Genomic DNA, 21,962 nt, shown 5'->3' on the forward strand with positions numbered 1-21,962 from the left:
TAAGAAAAGCCACCCAAAAATTGGAAGGTAGCAAAATGTTGTATTTTAAACAGGGCTGTGATCCAGGACCTGTAAGCTGTACATCTGTACCTGGTAAATTGGTTGAAACAGCAATTAAAAACAGAATAACAAATACCTGAAGTTAGCATGGTTTCTTCAACGGAAAATTATTTCTTACTCATCTCTTAGGAATCTTTGAACTTGTCAATAAAGTAGTAGATAAAGAAGGATCAGTTGACGTAATTTATTTAGGACTTCCAAAAGGCCTTGTCCCACATAAGAGGCTACTAAAGAAGCTAAGTAGTCACAGGCAAAACATTGTTATGAATCAAAAATTGACCAGAAAGCAAAGAGTATTAATCAGCTGTGCAGCCTCCTCTGGAAAACTGTGTGCTGTCCTGGTCACCGCATCTCAAAAAAGGATATTTCAGAACTAGAAAGGGGTTCAGAGAAGAGTGACAAGAATGATCAAAGTCATGAAAAAATATGATGAGAGATTGAAAAGATGGAAACTGTTCACCTTAGAAAGGTGGGGACATAAAAATATAAAAGTAAAGTTGGAGCCCATTTCAGAACCCATTAACCCCAACTGCAAAACTCAATACACCTCTACCCTGATATAACACTGTCCTCGGGAACCAAAAAATCTTACCGCGTTATAGGTGAAACCGTGTTATATCGAACTTGCTTTGATCCGCCGGATTGCGCAGCCCCGCCCCACCCGGACCACTGCTTTACTGTGTTATATCCGAATTCGTGTTATATCAGGCCAAGTTATATCGGGGTAGAGGTGTATTCGGTATACAACCTGCCCCAAACTCTAGTTTGTGCAGCCTCAGTGGGGCAGGATAGTAGGGAGGACCAGTCTCACTAAGGGGAGATAAATAATGTGAAATGATGTATGTGCTTTTGGAGTGAGTTAGATGAATAGTAGATGGAGGTTAATTGTTAAGCAGTGTGATCTGTCCCAGAGGGACATGGTGCTGGAGTGTGAGTAACAAATAACTCAGTAGCTTGGTAAGAGGCCAGGTCCTAGAGGTTCCATGCAGCTACAGATTTGGCAGCATTTCCTGGCAGCATCCTGCATGATATGAAGTCCTGAGAATGCTCTCCTATGTTTGCTTTGTGACAATACACTATTACATGAATTGTGGGAATGCAACTTCATGATGCAAACATTGCAGCACATCAGCATGCTGTGGCATTATTCTTTTATGGCTTTTTCTGGTACCATTTCATAAAGAAGAGGCTCTCCAACTAATCAAGATTTAATATGGTTATTAAGCCGTTATTTATTTACTAAAATTATTAGGAGGTATAAATAAATGCTGATTGTGGGATTAATCCTACTTACATTGAAGTCAATGACAAAGATCACATTGACTCTAATGGTGCCGGATCAGAGCCTATATTTGCTTTTTTTTCTTTACTAGAAAATAATGGCATGTGTTTAATAATATTCAATAGATTTTCTGGTAATAGTATGCAATCTCCTCCTGTACCAAAATGCAAAAGGAAGTGCCAATAGCACTTGCCCCAAACAGACAACACAGCAATATTATTTATAATTAACATTTATGGCCCAAAATCTCAGCTAGTGTAAATTGGTAAGGTTTCATTGAAACAAATAGATTTATACCAAGAAACATCAATGAGGACCTGGCCCATATCTTTAAATTGCTATACAAATATTAATTAATCCTCACAACATCTCTATATTGTGTACAAGTACATATTACTATCCATATTTTCCAGATAGGAAAACTGAGACCAAGAGAATTTAAGTGACTTGACCAAGACTACACAGCACTTAAAATGTGAGACTAGAACTCAGGATTTCTTGTTTCCTAGTCTTGTGTTCAATCCACTAGAGCCGAGCAGATAATGAAAAAAATCAAACAAGGAAAGTGCAAACAGAAAATGCATTATTCATGTACCTTATATGCTTTTTAAAGAAAGATTTATTGTAACCATATCTCTGTGGATAAAGTAGAAAATCCGTAGAACAGGGGTCGGCAACTCTGGCACACGGCTCACCAGGGTAAGCACCCTGGCAGGCTGGGCCGGTTTGTTTATCTGCCACATCCGCAGGTTCGGCCGATCGCAGCTCCGACTGGCCATGGTTTGCTGCTCCAGGCCAATTTGGGCTGCGGGAAGCGGCGCGGGCTGAGGGGTGTGCTGGCCACCCTTCCCGCAGCCCCCATTGGCCTGAAACGGCGAACCACAGCCAATGGGAGCCATGATCGGTTGAACCTGCGGACACGGCAGGTAAACAAACCGACCCAGCCCACCAGGGGCTTTCCCTGGGAAGCCACATGCCAGAGGTTGCCAACCCCTGCCCTAGAAGATACTTAGGGACTGAATTTAGTGCCTGTGACAACACAAATGTTATCTCAGGATCTTAGATCAACATTTTATATTTAGCCACAGAACAGTTAAAATGAGTGCATTGGTCCCCACATTATCTTGTCAACATGCCTTGCACAGATCCACAGAGCATATTGTGCCTTTGATTTTTATACATTCTCTCTGAGCGTACTCTGTTAGTGCTAGCCTTGAGCCTCCAATTTTTCGCAAAGGAGAGACCCACAACTCCACTACTCCAAGACTGGTCCCTTTGGCTTCAGCACTGCTGTCTCTCACTGTGGCACCGCCAGCAGACCAAAATGAGTGTAGACCTTCATCAAAGATTTAGGGCTGTCTACACTTTAAAATCAATCTGAAATAAGGGAGAGTGTGAATTTAAAGTTGATTAATTCTTCCTGATTAACTACTTGTATGGACACTCTTATTCTGGAATAAGACTATCTTATTTCAAAAGCTTAAACCACTGCCAAAGCAGAAAAAAGTAATTTGGAATAAGGCACTCTTATTCCGTAATAGGGACACCCACACATGGAGTTAATCAGGAATAGTCAATCAGGAATAGCAAGTCTAGAATAACTCCCAGCATAGATAAGCCATTACCCTGCCTGGGAGTCATACAGCCATCAGATATTTATAGTGACACAGGACACACTTTTCAAAACAAGCCAGCATTTATTAGTCATGTAGGGTCTTTAGTTTAGAATGGAAAAGCAAAGCTTATATATATGTCCATGATGCTAGCCCAACCAGCCCCACTTGACTAAACTTCCAGGATTCAAATCTCTCTGACTGCGTTGGGCAGCAATCTACTTAACCCAGTCTGCTCATGCTTCTGGTCTTGTTTCAAGTTATAGTCATGCTGTTTTCACACGTTCTGCCTTCCTTGGCTGACAATCATGAAGTTAATGTCTGGTCATTGGTCCTGAGGCTCCATCCCTGGCCCCACTCCAGCCCCAGACCCACCTCCAGCTGTAGACCCAGCCTCAGCCCCATAGGCTCCAACTTTCCCCAGCACCAGTGGGCGCTCACGCCCCCCGCCCCTGGTCCCGCGCCGACTCCACTCTTTCCCTGTCCCTGCCCCGCCCCCATTCCAACCCCTTCCCCAAAGTCCCTGCCCCTATTGGACCCTGTCCCCAAATCCCCGAGTGCACCGCGTTCCCCCTCCTCCCTCCCAGCCAAGCGAAACAGCTGTTTCACGGCGCAAGCACTGGGAGCCAGGGGGAAAAGCAGGAACACGGTGCACTCAGGGGAGGAGGCGGAGGCGGAGGTGAGCTGGGCGGGGGGGGCAGGAAGCTGCCAGGGGAGCTGAGCACCCACCAATTTTTCCCTGTGGGTGGTCCAGCCCCAGAGCACCCACGGAGTTGGCGCCTATGCTCAGCCCCCATACCTCTGTCCACACACCCCCAAGCCACTCCCAGCATGCAGGATTCCCCCTGAGAACTGGCCTCTGAGGACCTGAAAGCAAGGTCTCTCAGCTTGGCCCTTTCCTTCTCCTAGGTGACTCCCAGTTTGTAGAGTTTTCCTGGGAAAACTTCTCCCAGCCAGGCTAAGTTAGCCTTCCAGCTCCCTACGGGGTATCAGTCACCACATGGCCAGTTCTGCTCTGGCTGCTAGTCTAAGGCTGCTGCCTGCCATGAGTGTATCTGAATGCTGGGGTGAGAGACTAAAGTTTGGATTTTAGTATAGTTTCGTAATCTGTACCTTGAGCCCTGCACCCCTAAGTGGTATGGGGAAATCCTGGGAGCAGAAGCAGCCTGACTCCTGCATGAAGAGGATGCCTGCCAGCAGTGACCATCAGCCCCGTTGCACTGAGGATTCTAGAGTCATCTCTAAACCTGAGGATCATTCACAGAGTTTGTGAGTGCACTATCTTTTAGTTAATTAGTCAGGGAAATTGTTTGGGAGACCCCTTACTCCCTGAACTGTGTCCTCAAGCCAAGGGGTCAGGGTTTGGGGATTTTATTACCTGCTGCCTATGAACCCTGAGGAGGGACTTACCACCTTATCCCACTTGTGAGTCCTTTGGGCTGTACTGAACCCAGTTGCCACACTGCTAACTGCTGCACAGACATGGTCATAGGTCATCAAGGGCCCCAACAAAGTATATGTACCAACGGTTTACTAATTTTCCATTTGCTATATCAGGTCATGCAACTGGGGAAATTCACAGATATTATCAGCATGGGCACCGGTGATCATAAGAATAGTGCTTTACTTTGTTATATTTATCTCCTGTTTAATAAAATTACTGTGTTGAATATATTGTATGCATTGGGAGTATTCAACTCTTTAACAAGTAAGCGGGGGTTACCCCATGATTAGAATTTTCCTCCCAAACTGCCCCGGTGATCTTGTCAGGAAGGAGTGAGAGGGATGGAGGCACTGCCACATAAATTCATATAGGAAGAAAATAAAGGAGATACACCCTGCCAAGTGGGTGGCAGGATCCAGAAGAACCCAGGCCTGTCCATCAAAACCTGTAAACAAATTGGCATTAAAGGAGGTAACCAGGTGGAGCAGGGGCACTACAGATATGATAATAGTGCTTAATAGTTCATTCATACCAATCAATATGCCTCTTGCCTACATCCTACCCAGTTCCCTGTCGCAGGCAAGAAATTAACCCCTCCAATCCCAGCTGATAACAAAACAAAAGTGAGCAAGGAAAGCAAGTAATGACTATTTTTCCTAAAAATAATATAGAAATTTCCCACAATCTCTGCAATGCCAGAAGGTGGCCAGGAGGAAACACCTCTAAAATAAGAAAATAAGTCTATTCAGCTGTGCATTCACTCCCTGGCCTCTCTGTTGAGACTGCCAATTTGTGCCAATTGTGATAAAGACACCTATCTCACTGAATACTGAACATATATGACTGAGCAGCCATCAGATGGTAATATCTTAATAGACAGTGGGTTTAAAACAAACAAAAGGAAGCATTTCTTCACACAATACACAGTCAACCTGTGGAACTCTTTGCCAGAGGATGTTGTGAAGGCCAAGACAAAAAAGAACTAGATAAGTTCATGGAAGATAGCCATTGATTGACCTATTAGCCAGGATGGGCAGAAATGCAAAACCATGCTCTGAAGCATCCCTAGCCTCTGTGTGCCCTGGGTGACACAGGGTGGATCATTTGATGATTACCTACCTGTTTTGTTCATTCTCTCTGAAGCACCTGGTATTGGCCACTGTTGGAAGACAGGATACTGAGCTAGATGGACCATTGGTCTGACCCAGTAAGGCCATTCTTATGTTTCAGTGACTACCAACCTAAATAACCAGCAGGATAACAATTCTTGTAGTGATAATGTAGTGTAAAGTAATGATAATTTTGATTATGGGAATATCTCTCCTCTAGACACTGGACTGAAACCAATTAATTTCACAAAGCTCACTGAACAGCATCAGATGGAAACAACTTCCTTCCAGTACCTGCATGGGGCTTCACTGATTCATCACTATATCACTAGGATTTAGACTGGTGTGACTCCACTGAAATCAACAGTCATACTGGCATACCACTGGCTTAATGGAGTGGTGAACCAAGCCCATGAGCTACATGTAAACCAGAGACACTGAGTTGGAAAGCTTGATAAAAATTCCCTGAAGTCTCCAGTCCTCCATATATATATATATATATATATATACACACACACTTTGACCAGACAGCACCTTTAATTTAATTAACAATCCTCAACACTAAGCACGAGATTTTCAAACGCACCTAAATCAATTGATGCATCTAAGTCCCTTAGCTATTTCTGAAAATTCCACCCTATATTATATAATAGTTCTGGGCCCAATCAAAGTTGAGGGCATTCATCATCTCACAGAATCAATCACCACTGCTAATACCTATTATGAACGGATATTAAAATAGAAAATACACCTCTACCTCGATATTACACTGACCTCGGGAGCCAAAAAATCTTGCCGCGTTATAGGTGAAACCACGTTATATCGAACTTGCTTTGATCTGCCAGAGTGTGCAGCCCCCCACCCCCTCGCCAGAGCACTGCTTTACCATGTTGTATCAGAATTCGTGTTCTATTGGGTCGCATTATATCAGGGTAGAGGTGTATGTGAAAAAGGTATACCACATAGAAAAGTAATGTGGAAAAATCATAATACCTACCATCCTTGTCAAAATTAGGGTGACCAGACAGCAAATGTGAAAAATCGAGATGGGGGTGGGGGGTAACAGGAGCCTATATAAGAAAAAGATCCAAAAATCGGGACTGTCCTTATAAAATCAGGACATCTGGTCACCCTAATCAAAATCTAGAGCAAATAAATAAATAAATTACAGAAAATAAAATTGTAATAGTCTATGAGCAGATAGCCAGTAACTTAATTATAGGGATTGATCCTGCAAACCCTTACTTCTTCTGATAAGCAATTATTCATGAAAATATTCCAATGACAGTGTGAGTGAGAGCAACCCAGATGAGTAAGGGATGTAGGATTGTGCCACAAGTTATTACAAAATGTACTTTGCTACAGCAAAGGTATATAATGATGCTTATGTATTAGAAAATGAAAGACAACTTCCTGACATGCAGTCCTTACTCCCTTAAGTAATTCTTACTCCCATGAATAGGCTCATTTAAATCAATGGGACTAATCACATGAACACAGTTGTATAAGATTAGGCCTGTGGGGATGACTATACTACTTTAAGTTAAATAATATTATGGGTCAGTGGTAAATAGCATAGTTCCTTTGAAGTCAATAGAGGTAAGCCCATTTATACCAGCTGATGATCTGGCCCCATTTTTTAAAATAAACTTGGTATTATAATTGGAAATGTTTCTCTTCATGACTGAATTAGTAAGAAGAAAGAAGATTATTTGATCAGAAATCCTATTATTTCAGTCATTTATATGTAGTATAAAGTACATACAAATCTTGATACACTACTGATCATCCTTCTATTTCAAGGAGATATTTTTGCTCTTAAACATGTAGGCTTCATGTGTTTAATGATACACATACAACATTCTTATGTGACACTTAGGAGTCTGTTTTCCATATTTCATTTTCTCTCTTGAGATTTGGTCAGTATTTTAGAGTTCTAAAACCTTTAAAAGAATTGAAAATGTAAACGTAATTTACTCTTGGCTGTACAGAATGAAAGTCCCATCATGCAGGTAAAAAGGATAGAATATAACCCTCATACAAAGTAATTAGTGATGGACTTACTCATGCTGTTTACCCTGTGCTAGGACTAAATACGTTCCTACCTTCCCACCTCCCTAACCTGTATATACCACTGAAAGAGATCCTGCTTCCAAAGTCATTACAAGTTTTGCCACTGATTTCAATGGCAAGGGGTTAGGACCCTGCCCCTTTTCTACTCCCTGTAGGTTGATTGTCCACTCCCTTGCACCATGTGTAGTCATTTACATTTGGGCAAAGTGAGTGCTTAATGGAGATAAACCACTTTCAGATTAGAATGGTAGCACTTTACTGAGATGTAAATGACTACACAAGGTACAGAGCAGTGGAGAATCAACCCTGCAATATTCTCATTCTTTATAACACAAAGAGTTGTATACCTATAGGGACAGGTCCTACTCCTATTGAAATCAATGGGAAAACTCATTTGTACAAAAAGGGAGAAGGAGGAGTTGATCAGTGGGGCCGGCATCCCTGGACATGACTCGCAGACCCCCTGGAGTACCCTCGCAGACCCTGAGGGGTTCGCGGACCCCAGTTTGAGAAACCCTGTTCTAGCTGAAAACAACTCTGGCTCTTGTAAGTCTGGCATCTTTAACATCAACTTAAACCGTACTTTTCTTTGTTTTGGAAACTAATTTAACATTTCTCTCTTCAAAGTCAGTTATGGCAATCTGAAAGTGTTGAATAATAATTGCACATCCTAGAGTGTTGCTTCCACATACATAAACCATTAAATAAAAACTCGGGCTAAATGAGAAATTTATATCATGCTACTAAAAATACAATGAATTATATATTTAAGATAGTGCTGCTTATTTCATATGCAAATAATTCAAGTACTTTTTCATCCTTCTTGCTCTTAGATTTGAACAGCAACTAATGTGTTGTTTGACAATAACGAACATAATAAAAGATACATTTTATGTAGGACTGAGTCAAGTGTTTGACAACAAATATGGATTCAGGTGAGATTTGACAATTTCAGATTCAGATAAGCATTTGCTAATTTAGAAGAAAAGGTTTTGTTCATCTGTCTGTACAAATGTGACCACTAAAGACTTGGGGCCTCATTCACTACTCTTTTACAGGATCACCTTTTTGTTTTGTGTTTATATAGTGCCTGGAAAAATGAAGTCCTTGTCCATGAGTGGGACTCCTAAGCACTAATGCAGTACAAATAAATAATAATAGTTTTACACAAGTGTATCTCTATTGAAATCCAAGGATTAAGGTAGTGCTTAATCAGACCCATACAGTTTTGATATGCCCAAATTAAGATATAGTCAAAACTCAGATAGGTAAAATTCAAAAAACATGCTAAATGAACAAAAATTAACATTTCACAGTATTTTATGTTAAATAAAAATGTGCCTCCTTATTGACCTCTAGGCCTGATTTTCATTCACACAAGTGCCATTTTACACTGCTCTGGCAGTGCAAATTTACAACAGAAGAAAAATATATTTATATCCACTATAAGACCTTTCTTCAGGTATAAAGTGGCAGAAGGTGGCCTTAGTGTAGGTGAGAATCAGGCCCTCTATTTTTAAACAGTGTTCCTCATTTTACTGAAAAGTACACATGGGCATATAAATTATTATTAAGTTTTTAACTAATATATAATTGTAATAAATAATTTTAATGGAAAATAGTTTTTTATCATTTAAGCAGAAACTGCAAATACCAATTCTGTTCTCAGCTTCAGTAGTGTTAATCTGGAGAAACTTTGTTGATCAGATTTACACCAGAATAAACTAGATCAGAATTTGGCTCATAGTTTCACCAAAAAAGTCCAATCCTTTGGCTGTTTCAGGTAAAACTCCTAATTACTCAAAGTGACAATGATATTGCTGTTGGAAATAAAATGTATTACTGTACTTAAAAACAACTGAAAGTTGAGTACACTGCACATACCCTTACCATTAATATGGCTGAAAAAGGGTAGGGCTAATATGGTTTACATTTACCCAATGAATATTTAAAACTGGCTCCTTTTGTAACTGTGAGAAATACTTCACCCTGGCGAGAGCTTGTTTTGAACTGTCTACTTCTAAAAATTCTAGAAGAACCAAAAATTGTTGTAGCACTATAGTTTTAATACATGCATCTTACGTCAACAGGAGTTCTACCAGAGTGAGGGTTTAATATTACAAAAGCTGTTGTATTTAGATGATCAGAACTGTTTGCAGAAAAACAGCACAATTCAAATTCAGCATTTCAAGGTGGAGTATTTATCACTGTCAAAAGAAGGCAGTTTTACCAACTACACAAATGCAAGCCTACTAATTCCTACCCCTTATAAATGTTCTGATAAATAATAAATAACATAAGAGATTTTGTAAATATTTGACTTATTATCCCAGCAGCAGTTACGCTGTGCACAGGTTTACCTACATCGTTTACATAAGACAGGCTCCAATCCGCTACCTCTCTGATAAGTCTTTTATACCTTGGCATTTGACCTCCATGTAATTATCCTTGTTACAGCATCATAATAGCTGGATTGGAACGGTTGATTATCCAAAAATACAACTGAAGGCCTGATTTCCCTGCCCTTATTGGGTCTGATTCAAGTAAACATGCCCACCCTCCCCAAGCTGCAAGACCCAGAATCCACTAAGTGACCTGACCTAAATGTCTATGTAAGAGAGTGTAAGCTGCAGCTCACGAAAGCTCATGGAAGTTTGGTTTCTCAGAGGAAGGACAGCTAATGGGCCTGAGTCAGCACTCTCTTACAGTGGGTTTATACCAGTATAACAACTGTTATAACTGTAATGGAGTGGTGAATCAACCTAGCCTGCTGTGTCTAAAATTGGTATGTAAGGGGAATAATGGATGAAAGTTCCCTGTTAAAGAGGAAGGGAAGGGAACCTGCAATGTGTCCAAGTCATGATTGTGGAAACTAATGTCTGTGTAAATAAATGGAAAATTTTGATTTAATTATACTTTGCACTAGTGTAAACGACCACACAAGGTAAAGACAGTGGAGACCAGGTCCCTGTTTCCCCCCCAGGGGCTCAAGTTATTACCCCACAGAACACTCCAGGCTTGTCTACACTGGCAGTTTATAGCACTGCAACTTTCTCACTCAGGAGTGTGAAAAAACACCTCCCTGAGCGCAGCAAGTTTCAGTACTGTAAAGCGCCAGGGTAGACAGTGCACCAGCACTGGGAGAATGGTAGCTACGCCCCTCGTGGAGGTGACCACACAAGTCACATTAAACGCTGCCACAGCCGCGCTTTAGAGTTGCCAGTGTGGACTAACCCTAAGTCAGCACAAAACAGCTCCTATTCCACAGCACTGAAGTGTATGCTGAGCAATAAAGAGCACCCTAGCAGTGATGGGCCTGAGGCACCTGCAGCCTCAGATTTGGCAGCTTTGTCTGAACTAGTCTTGGCCCTTATTTTAACAACATTTGCACTGGCTTGAGTGTGTAAAGTGTGTAGTTTCTCTCTCTCTCTCTCGCATATATTCTAACTTCAAAAAGAACTGTAAAACTGTGCCCTCAGAGTGGCATGATAGAAGGATGAACCTTTTCCATTAAGCTCCATGGTTCTGGAATTTTCTCTCCCTAACTCAAGATATTTTTTATTTTCACTTTAATTTTGGTTTGTTGTTGGGGCTTTGATTGTTGTTATAGTGCAGGCATGATGGGAATTTATTAGTGGTTTTGCTTGTCTTTGCTTTTACTGGAGTATTATACTATGCTGCTTGTTCTTCATAATCAGGGTTTTTTTTAAATTTCATGCCTATAGGCCACTTGGGCAATGGGCTTTAAGAAATTTAAAATATTATAATATTCATACTATTAGAGCATTCAAAATGCTTGGCTCTCAGGAGTAGAATTAGAATGAAGGAGCTGAACTAGAAAAGAATGAAAGTAGCCTGTGTTATGTTGTTTAGAACACTAATTTAGGTCCCATGAGGGCAGAAAAACCATGAGGGCAGTCCTTTGTGCCCACGGGAGCTCCACTAAAGTCAATCGGTATCTCGCTGCAGGATCAGGGCTTCAACTATAAGAATAATAACTACATAAAATAATAGCAAATATGTTATTTCCAGTCAATTCTAAGACATAATTTAATCCTACATTCTTAGCTACTGATTTGGTATTATATCTGCTTCATTCTTCTGTACTAAATTAAATAATAAAAAAGATAAAAATAATATACTTTACCTTTTTAAAATTTGAGGGAATGTTAGTGTTCATGGAAAGACTGGTCTGATTGCACACGCTAGCAGAAAGAATAACAAAGATGGGCTGTCTGCTTATTGTTTCAAGCAGCTTTGACAATTTGCTTTATTCCTGACATGCAACATGTCTGCTATGTTGGGGGTCCTTGCCTAAGAAAACATTAAGGCACCTAAAGATAGGTTCCAAGTGAGATTTCCAAAAGCAACTAGGTGCCTAACTCCAAACCTCACTAGGCATCTATCCAGTGGTGAGCTGGAGCAGGTTCCCACAGGTTCTCAAGAACCGGTTGCTAAAATTAGACCTCCGTGGAGAACCGGTTGTTAAAGAAACAGGGGGTGGGCAAAGAACTCTGGTCCGTGGGCCGGACCATCCTGTTGCTCCCAGGATTCCCAGCTGGGGAGGCTGAGGGTCCCCCGGCCCTTCCCCCGCTTCCCCCCAGCTGCAGTGTGGCCAGCCGCCGGCACCAGCTGGGCAGCTCAGCTGAGCTCTGGAGTCGTCCTGCTGCCACTTTTTGAATGGCCCAGCAAGGTGTGTGTGTGGGGGGGGGAGGCTGCTGCAAGCTCCAGGGCTGGCCAGAGGGGTGGGGTGGGGAGGGGGCAAGTGGGGCAATTGACCCAGGCCCTGCAGGGGCCCCTGGCCCCACGAGGATCTCTCCCTCGGCCCCTCCCTCCCCCTTAAATCAGAACTTTTTATAGGGAACCGGTTGTTAAGATTTTGGCAGCTCATCACTGCATCTATCTACATCTCTAGGCACCTAAATACCTTTGAAAATCTGGCCTTTTAACTTGAAGCAACTTTAAGCTCTAAAGTCAATGGGACTATTTATGTGTTTAAGTACATGCTTAAATGCTTTGCTGAATTGGGGATTTGTGCAAAAACATACAGTCCTAACTCTGCAGACTCTCATGGACTTCAGCTTTGTTTATGTAAAGGCTACTGGATCAAGTCCAGCAAGATGAAAAGGGTAATAAATAGGTTGCCTTACTTAGGCCTCTGGTGCTATCCTTTTGAATTATTAAGGTAATAGTTTAAAACTGCAATTTGAACTATTCCTTTGAGGATTTTTTTAATAAATGTTTTATTTAAACTCTTTTGAGTATTGGCCAAGTTATATGGCATTTTCTATAATTGCTGGTGTCCTTATCCCATGAAGATCCAAAGAATTTATATGTGCATCACTTATTAACCGTCTTAGCAATATGCCTCTAGACAAAACCCATATATATATAAGCTCAATAGTGCTTGAAAAGATATGCATATACACTTTTGTATGTATACATATTTGTATGTATATACACATACAATTTTAAGGTAAAGCAGAGCTACTGGCTTGAACTTCACAGAACTGTCCTTGAACCATTAGCTTTGTTGGATTTTTGCTAACTTTTAGCTAGAGCTGAGTGAATACTCCTTAGCAAATAATTTATTAGATAAATTGAATCGGGGGGGTTCTGTTCCTGAATTGCCTCTGCGCAAATTTCAATTTTAGTCAAGATTTATTCACCATTCAACATTTTGCTAGATAATTTCTATGAATAATTATTGGATAGTAGGTTTTAGGAGCAGTCAGTTATAAATATTCAACACATGCGTCTGACGAAGTGGGTATTCACCCACGAAAGCTTATGCTCCAATACATCTGTTAGTCTATAAGGTGCCACAGGACTCTGTTGCTTTTTACAACACAATATTGTAAATTCAAATTCCAAGATGTGTTTAGTTTGATTGGATACCCAGACCACATGGGATTGTTTCTGTTCCATGACTGGATTAGCATAACTTAAAAGCAGATTTCTCATGCTTACTTGTTCAAAATAAATTTTCTGCAAATATTCTCTAATATTTGCCTAAAAAGTGCTGTTTCCGCAAACATGTCTGACAATACATTTATTGGCTATAATATCTATGAAAAGTGAACACAAAAGGGGGATGAACTCAGCTAAAGCAAATTCATATTTTATTTGAGGGAATATTTATAGGATTTTTTTTAAATTATTCATTCAAATTTGCTTTTAGCATACTTTATGTAGACTGCCACACAAGTGCATCTTGATTAGGAAGGAAAAACAGAAGAGCTCATTTGTATCACATTTTACATGTGTTAGCAAGGTGTTCAGTAGAAGAGGATTTAAAAAGACATTAATGAAAAGAGATAACAATATCAGAGAATGGTACAAGATAATGTGTTGACCTGAAATGACGGAATCAAGGTGCAAATTGGATGACATAATCTGGGGTCATACAAGGGAGGATGTTCCAGCCACGGCAAATGTCCATGGTGTTCAATTTTTCAAAGCTGATGAGCTCCCTCTCACAAATTGTGTACTGCTTGTTTACCATGATTACTATACTTTATTGGTCACCATAACAATCCCACTACTACATGAAAGATTCGTTTTCCTAATCAGCTTGTGAAGAGAGACAGGAGATATATAAAGGGTGATTTTTACTCTCAGTCCTCAATGAAGGTGACACAAAAACATCAAGGAAAGGAAATAATGAAAGCATGCCAATAGAAGTCAAAGTTATCCTTGAGTTGTTTCAAAGACTATAATATTTGAAATTCCAATTTACTCAACTGTAGCCATGAAAATAACAGAGCTGTAAATACAGTATCCCTCTTACTACTTATTTTGACTGTAATCTTTCTGAAATAGAAAGGAAAGAATAAAAACTGTTAGCTACTAGAAAATATTGACATTTATTTTTAGCATTTTTATTTCTTCAGCAGTTACAAAATTAATGTTCAAATAAACTGGCCCCAAGTTTCCTTTGCCTTTTGCCTTTAAAAATGAGTGTATTGTATATTAAATAAATGCACTGGTTATAATAATTATTGTATAGTGAATATTGTCTTATGTATCTTAACCGTCTCTACACTAGGAAAGTTTTGCAAAAATGTTTCATCAGTGTTAATGCATCAGTTAACACACACATCAATTTCACTGCAACACTGGGAACTCTGGTGTAAAGGGGCCACTGGATGCCATCACTGTTTTAAGGACCATGTTGGTTAGAGCTGTTCCGAGCATGGTTTGATAATGCAGCGCTTAAAACACTGGCAATTGCCAGCAGGCCATCTAGACTGGGGTGGGCAAACTACGGCCCACGAGCTCCCACTGGGGAGCGGGCTCTAGGGCATGCCGCGCTCCAGCCAGGGCGCTGGGTCGGGGGCCACACCATGCAGTGCAGCCCCACTCCAGCCAGGGCGCTGGGTCAGGGGCCACACCATGCAGCTTGGTCCTGCTCCGGCGCTCCAGCTAGGGCGCAGGATTGGGCCCACACCACCCGGCTGGACCCTACTCTGCTGCCACTCCATGCAGCTCCCAAAAGCCGTGGCATGGCCCCACTCTGGCTCCTAAGTGTTCCAATGGGAGCTGCAGGGGCAGTGCCTGCGGATGGGGCAGCACGCAGAGCCACCTGGTTGCGCCTCTGGGTAGGAACCAGAGAAGGGACATGTCACTGCTTCCGAGAGCCGCTTGAGGTAAGCACCGCTCGGAGCCTGCACTCGTGAGCCTCTCCCCATGTCCCAACCCACTGCCCCAGCTCTGATTCCCCTCCTGCTCTCCAAACCCCTCAATCACAGCCTGGAGCACCCTCCTGCATCCCAAACTACTCATCCCCAGCCCCACTCCAAGACCCGCACCTCCAACCTGAGCCCTCACCCCCTCCCACACCCCAACCCCAATTTTGTGAGCATTCATGGCCCACCATAAAATTTCTATTCCCTGATGTGGCCCTCAGGCCAAAAAGTTTGCCCACTCATGATCTAGACTAAGGCTATCTAACATTGCTAATGATGGTGACACTGAATTGGAGTTGGCAGTAGTTGGGAAATTTTTTCCAAAATTTGATAGACAAGGTTTATGTGTACTGTGACTGTACTCATACATTATTTGCGGCATTTGTCATATACTATCAATTCAGGTAATGGGGTAAAGAATTCAAATCCTGTTTGGGGTCCTTAAAAGGAAAGTTAGAGGGATATGTGTTTTTTGTTGGTTTTTATTTGGGTGGTGGCATTTGTTTTACATTTACTATTATGTTTAGTTTTAAGGTGCTCCTGCTCCCAGTAAAGTCAATGACAAAACTTTCAAAACCTCTTCCACAGTTTATTTTTAGAGAGAAAGAGAGTGTTCATTTTGCAGGACAAGGGTTTGAGTTTGGAGTCTTTTTCATTAGGTCTCATTTGCATTTGCTTTTAAGACATTATTGTTGAGCATAATGAAAACCATAATTGCATGGGGATAAAACTGCACTCCCTAGGAAAAATAGTCCACTTCATTAAAAATCAAACAAACAAAAAACAGGGTGTTATCCCCTAAGGTGCTCTGTGCCCTCACCTCCTATGGAAAGCAACAGGCCCCTTCATTTCAATAGGACTATTTGCAAAGTAAACTAATATTCATCCTGAGGAAGGGGTGATGAGACCAGATTCCCACCCAATGCTGCATGCACTTTGCACCTTGGCTTGCAGGCTGCCATCCGAAGCATGCATCCTCGGGGCAGGTTTGGCTAGCACTCAATAGCTGTTCTGAGATGGGAAAGCTGAAGAAGGACCTGGAAACCATTTGGATCAAATCTGATTCATTTACACACGCGCGCGATTATCCAAATACTGTACTTTACGTGTGGCCTAGAAGTCCCATGGCAAGTTAGAGGCGCAGGGGCAAGCGCAAGGCGCTGCAAGATCCCGTGCGGGCTCTTGCAAACCTTGGGGCGCCGAGAGGCAGGCGCGGAGCTGGCGGCTGCTGGGGCAGGGAGCGAGCTGCTCCGAGGGGAGGCAGAGGAAGAGCCCCTGGCAGCCCCAGTGCTTGGCGCATTAAGATTACAGAGAGAGCCCAGGCGTAAACCCGGCTAAACGACCACGGAGCTCTACGGTTTTACTATCCTGTTAAGTTCTTTCCAAGGATCAGACTGGCAAGCAATTGGTTTGTACGAGGCACAGTTGTGGCCACGCCGAGGGGAGGGTGAACCAGCTGCTAGCACCTCACCTCGCCACGACCGAAATGCCCTGCGGAGTGACCCCCTCCCCCCCCCAGCACCAGCCGTGCCCGGGGCTTTCCAGTGCAGGGCAGAGGCAGCCTGGTTAGCCGGGGAGCCGCCGCCTCGCCACTGCTGCTTAGGAAAGCCAGGGGCAACTCGTACACACACAGCGCTCACACACACACACAAATAAATACACACACACAGAGCTCTCATACACATACCCACACAGCGCGCTCTCTCGCTCACACACACACACACACAAATACCCACACACAGCGCGCTCTCGCTCACACACACACACACACACAAATACCCACACACAGCGCGCTCTCTCGCTCACACACACACACAAATACCCACACACAGCGCGCTCTCGCACACACACACACACACACACAAATACCCACACACAGCGCTCTCTCGCTCACACACACACACACACACAAATACCCACACACAGCGCGCTCTCGCACACACACACACACACAAATACCCACACACAGCGCTCTCTCGCTCACACACACACACACACACACAAATACCCACACACAGCGCTCTCTCGCTCACACACGCACACCCAGCCCCTCAGCGGGGTCTCTGCGCGGAGCTCCTACCTGGGGGTGTCCGGCCGGCGCACAGGGGCTCCGCGTGTCACCATCTCCCCGCGCGCGGCGGGGCGGGGCGGGGCGCGGCGGGGCGGAGGGAGGCGCGGCGGCCCCGCGGTGCCGGGGCAGCAGAGCCTCAGTGGCTCCCGCGCTGAGCGAGCCCCGCCGCCGCCATCCCGCGCCGCTGCCCGGTCCCGGCTCACAGCGCCCGCCGCCGCGCTGCTCCCCTGGCAGCCCCGCCGCGGGGCCCGCTCAGCCGGCTCGGCGGGCGGCTCGCAGTCTCGCCACAGCAGCCCATGCCGGGGCGCGGGGCTCGCCGCGCTGCCCTCAAGCTCCGAGGCTGCGGGTCAGCACCGGGGGCGGCGGACAGCTCCGGGCGGGGAGAGACACCCGGCTCCCCGCCGCAACCCCAGCCTCCCTCCGCCCCGCCCCGCCAGTCCCGGCTCGGCGCCCACGTCCCGGCTCTTCAATCGGCAGCGGGAGCGCAGAGCAGAGGAGCCGGAGCGCGCTGCCCGGGCCCAGCCAACCCGCCGGGGCTGCTGCGCGCTGCTCTCCGCCAGCACCAACTCCCCTAGGCCGGGAGAGGCGAGTCCCTCCCCCCGGCTTAGCGTGCGGCGCGGGAGGGGGCTCGGAGGTGGGAGTGGGCGGGTGTCCGGAGCAGGGGGTGGGTCAGAAATTAATTGAACCACGCTCTGGCTGAGCCGCCCCTCCCCTCCCCCATTGCTACAAACTCCTGCGGAGCCGGCCCGGCCCTGAGGGCTGGGGCTGCTTGGGGAGGGCGGCTCGCCCCCAGCTCCCGGGGAAGCCGCGGCTCGGGTGTCCACACTCCCCCTTTGCAAAGTTTCTGTGCCTGCCTGGCGCGACAGGGAAGCCCGCGCACTGAGGCTACTTCCACGCTGTGTCCGCTAAGGAGAGTTCAGCCCCGGAGCCGAGCACCGGTTTCCTTGAGCACGGGACACTCTCGCTGAATCCCCAAAAGGAGCCGCTCCGCCGCCTTGACGCTGCAGGGGTTTTGGTTTTCATGCTTGAGTGGCCGGCGGGCTTTCATGCTCCTCTGAGCTTTACCTTATAACCGCTGGTTCTGCAAGGCCTTTAACTCCCCGTCAGAGACATTCAAAACTACTTGAGAGCCGGGAACAAACGATCAGAACATTAGGTACAAACACGCCGTGCAACTAACGTTCAGGCTGGAAAAGGAGCTGACAAAAGCCACTGCATTCAGCACCGAAAGAGGCTTCGGCACAGCTGCATGGGTCTCAGCTGCAGCTTCCTAGAGAATCTTAATTCAAATGGACTGAACATAAGAATGTGCCAGGTACACTAGGGAGCCCATTTGTTTATTTATTATGATCTAAATAAAAGGAGACAGCTAGGCACAGCTCTAGGTACCCTGACACTTATTTTAAATAACAAAGACTAACTGCCCAGCACCATAACAAAGCCCCAACGCGCAATAATAATAAGTTAACCATCCACTAATGTAAGTAGCAAAAACAAAAATGCCACCCACATCCTAAATGATACCTTACTTAACCCCTTCAGCCCTTTCCAAAAGCTCTAGCAAACGGATGGGTGTTGCAGCATGTCAAACCAAGGTCAACAGACTCAGGCTATTCTGGATTAATATGAGGGCAGTTCCAGAAGCCTGGAGCATAAAATATACAAAGAGCATCTTTTCTTTCCATACCACTCCTCCTGGTAGTATCTTGTAAGTGATTGGTATTGTAACAAGCGTTACTGGAGTTAAAGCTTAAGCGTAAGCCTACAGTTTGCTCTCAGGAGCTTAGGAGTGTTGGTAGACAAAGGCACTATTCAAAAATTCATGCTGGTGAATGCAGAGTAAGTGTAAAAATCATCCATGATTTAGTAAAGAACAAGGCCTGATCTTACATGTATTACTGATGATTCATAGGATAACGCTGCTGCACTAATTTAGATATTAGAGGCCCCCAACTGGAAATTTGGTAAAGCATGAAGCTAAGAGGGACAGCTGAAGAAGTACCATGGCTGTTTTGTTTGCATCCTACTTGTAATAAAGGAAATTGCCCAACCCAAAACTGGATCAAGGATGGTTGTTTGAACTTAGATCAGAGGTGGGCAAGAGTAAATTCTGCCCATGTCATTAAATGACCATTGCCTCCTGTGGTTTGAGGTTGGGTTGCACCTATTCTTACTGTTTGGATAGTCCACATTAAGAGGTTAATGGATCACAAGTGTTTCAAGAGGGTTCTGAAGGAGATTATGATTTCTCTGACAGACACTATTAATGGATTGGTTGGATTTTATAAAGATCTTTGGCCTTTAATCTTCAACATCTTGGTTCATGCAGAATCTGCAGCAGGTGAAGTGAGCAGGCAGATGGCTGGAGTGCCCGTAGAAGTACCTTGTATAGTCTGACCAGCTCTGTCAAAGATTTTTTTTTAAATGAAGGCTTTTTATTACCTTTCCTGAGCAGTTTTACTGGTCCTGATGTGACCACACATTTCATTGCATTCCTACCAACATAACTCTGGTGGAAAAGGTCCAGGCAGCATCTCTGCTGCATTCTGTCCCGCTAGGGCTGCCCATCCCATGCTGCTCCTACCTCCTCCTTCAGGGCTTCCCCTCGGCCTAGTTCCCATCACAACCAGCTTTGATTGTCGGCAAGGGCACAAGCTCGCCCTCCTAGGCGTAGAGGGAGGGAGCCCAGAGCATTTGCGGAGTCTTCAGTCACCGGCTAGGTTGTCGAAGATTTTAAAAGATTTTATATTGTGCTTGTGTGGGAGGCAAAAAGATTTCTTTACCTCAACCAAAACCTTCTTAAAATCTCAGCTAGCACATTTGTTTCAGGTGGTTAATCTGGACATTGTTCTCTGTCTCAGTGGTTCATGAGAGTCCCTCATTCTGAGGGAATTGTGTGTTACTTTGCTGATATAACCATACAGATTCAGAGTGAAATGTCCATGCCTATAGGAACAGAGCAATATCTTCAGGGGATTAATACTAAGTCTGCTCTGCTTGTGCTCTCTGGACCAAAAAAAGAAAAAGAGAATTAAATATGAACGCCTAGTTAAAATGAAGTGGTTAAAAAAAATACTGTAAAGCATAGAATAAGTATTTTGAGACTTCTTGTTTTCTGCTAAACTCTGTTCTTTCATTACCTTGTCCTCCTACCTACACCCATTTGCTTGTTTCATCTACCTGTTGCATTCTTTCTGATATGAGATTGTAGGCTCTTTGGGGCAGGGACTGTCTTCTTTTTTATTTGTCTGTACAGCACCTAATATAATGAGGCCCTGATCCTAGACTCTACAACAGGCCTGCACAACTCGTAAAGTGGCGAAGGCCACATTACTCCAAAGAAAACAGCTGAGGGCCGAAACCCCCCAGCCCCGCGGAAACACCCTCCCAGCACCTCCCGGCCCCCCGCCCCAGGGCCGCCCAGCCCTGCGGAAACAAACCCTCCTTCCCCAGCGCCGCCCCACCAAAACAGCTATGGGCGAAAAAGGAAGGTTGGGGGTGGAGAGGTGATACTTTATTTTAAATCAACCAGGGGCTCCCAGCTGAAGAGGTAGCTGGGAGCCCTCAGGGGCAAATTAAAGGGCCCAGGGCTCCGGCGGCCGGAGGAACCAGGAGCTTTGCGGGGCTGGGGCAGGGATTTAAAGGGCCCAGAGCTCCTGCCGCTGAGGGGAGCTAGAGCCCTTTAAATCCTGGCCCCAGCCAGCTGCCGGAGCCGCAGCTGTGATTCAAAGGGCTCTGGGCTGCCTGCAGCCGCAGGGAGCTCTGAGCCCTTTAAATCCCAGCCCCAGCCTGGCTGCGGGAGTGGCAGCCGGGATTCAAAGGGCTCTGGGCTGCCTGCAGCCGCGGGGAGCCCTGAGCCCTTTAAATCCCAGCCGTGGCAGAGATTCACCATTCCTTACCCATCCTGGCTAATAGCCATTAATGGATTTAACCTCCATGAATTTATCTAGTTCTCTTTTAAACCCTGAGTTCCATAAGCTGACTCTGAGCTGTGTGAAGAAGAACTTCTTTTTATTTGTTTTAAACCTGCTGTCCATTAATTTCATTTGGTGGCCCCTAGTTCTTATATTATTGGAACAAGGAAATAACTTTTCCTTATTCACTTTCTCCACATCACTCATTTTTTAATATACCTCTATCATATCCCCCCTTAGTCTCCTCTTTTCCAAGCTGAAAAGTCCTAGCCTCTTTAATCTCTCCTCACATGGGACCCGTTCCAAACCCCTAATCATTTTAGTTGCCCTTCTCTGAACCTTTTCTAATGCCAGTATATCTTTTTTGAGAGGAGGAGGAGATGTACGCAGTATTCAAGATGTGGGTGTACCATGGATTTATATAAGGGCAATAAGATTTTCTCCGTCTTATTCTCTATCCCTTTTTTAATGATTCCTAACATCCTGTTTGCTTTTTTGACTGCCGCTGCACACTGTGTGGATGTCTTCAGAGAACTTTCCACGATGACTCCAAGATCTTTTTCCTGATTCACTGTAGCTAAATTAGTCCCCATCATATTGTATGTATAGTTGGGGTTGTTTTTCCCAATGTGCATTACTTTACATTTATCCACATTAAATTTAATTTGCCATTTTGTTGCCCAATCACTTAATTTTGTGAGATCTTTT

The 21,962-nt window shown here is 44.4% G+C and overlaps 1 protein-coding gene across 1 annotated transcript in view; it reads right to left on the reverse strand.

The window, feature by feature from the left end:
- Positions 1 to 21,962, reverse strand: part of CNGA3 (cyclic nucleotide gated channel subunit alpha 3) — a 63,485-nt gene that overhangs the window by 40,618 nt on the left and 905 nt on the right. Inside the window, exon 2 of the mRNA XM_044984155.1 lies at positions 19,724 to 19,733. The gene's annotated coding sequence lies outside the window, so the exon portion shown is untranslated. The remainder of the gene's footprint in view (positions 1 to 19,723; positions 19,734 to 21,962) is intronic.

This window comes from Mauremys mutica, chromosome 1 (genome assembly GCF_020497125.1).
Source record: "Mauremys mutica isolate MM-2020 ecotype Southern chromosome 1, ASM2049712v1, whole genome shotgun sequence".
In the NCBI taxonomy this organism is placed as follows: domain Eukaryota; kingdom Metazoa; phylum Chordata; order Testudines; family Geoemydidae; genus Mauremys; species Mauremys mutica.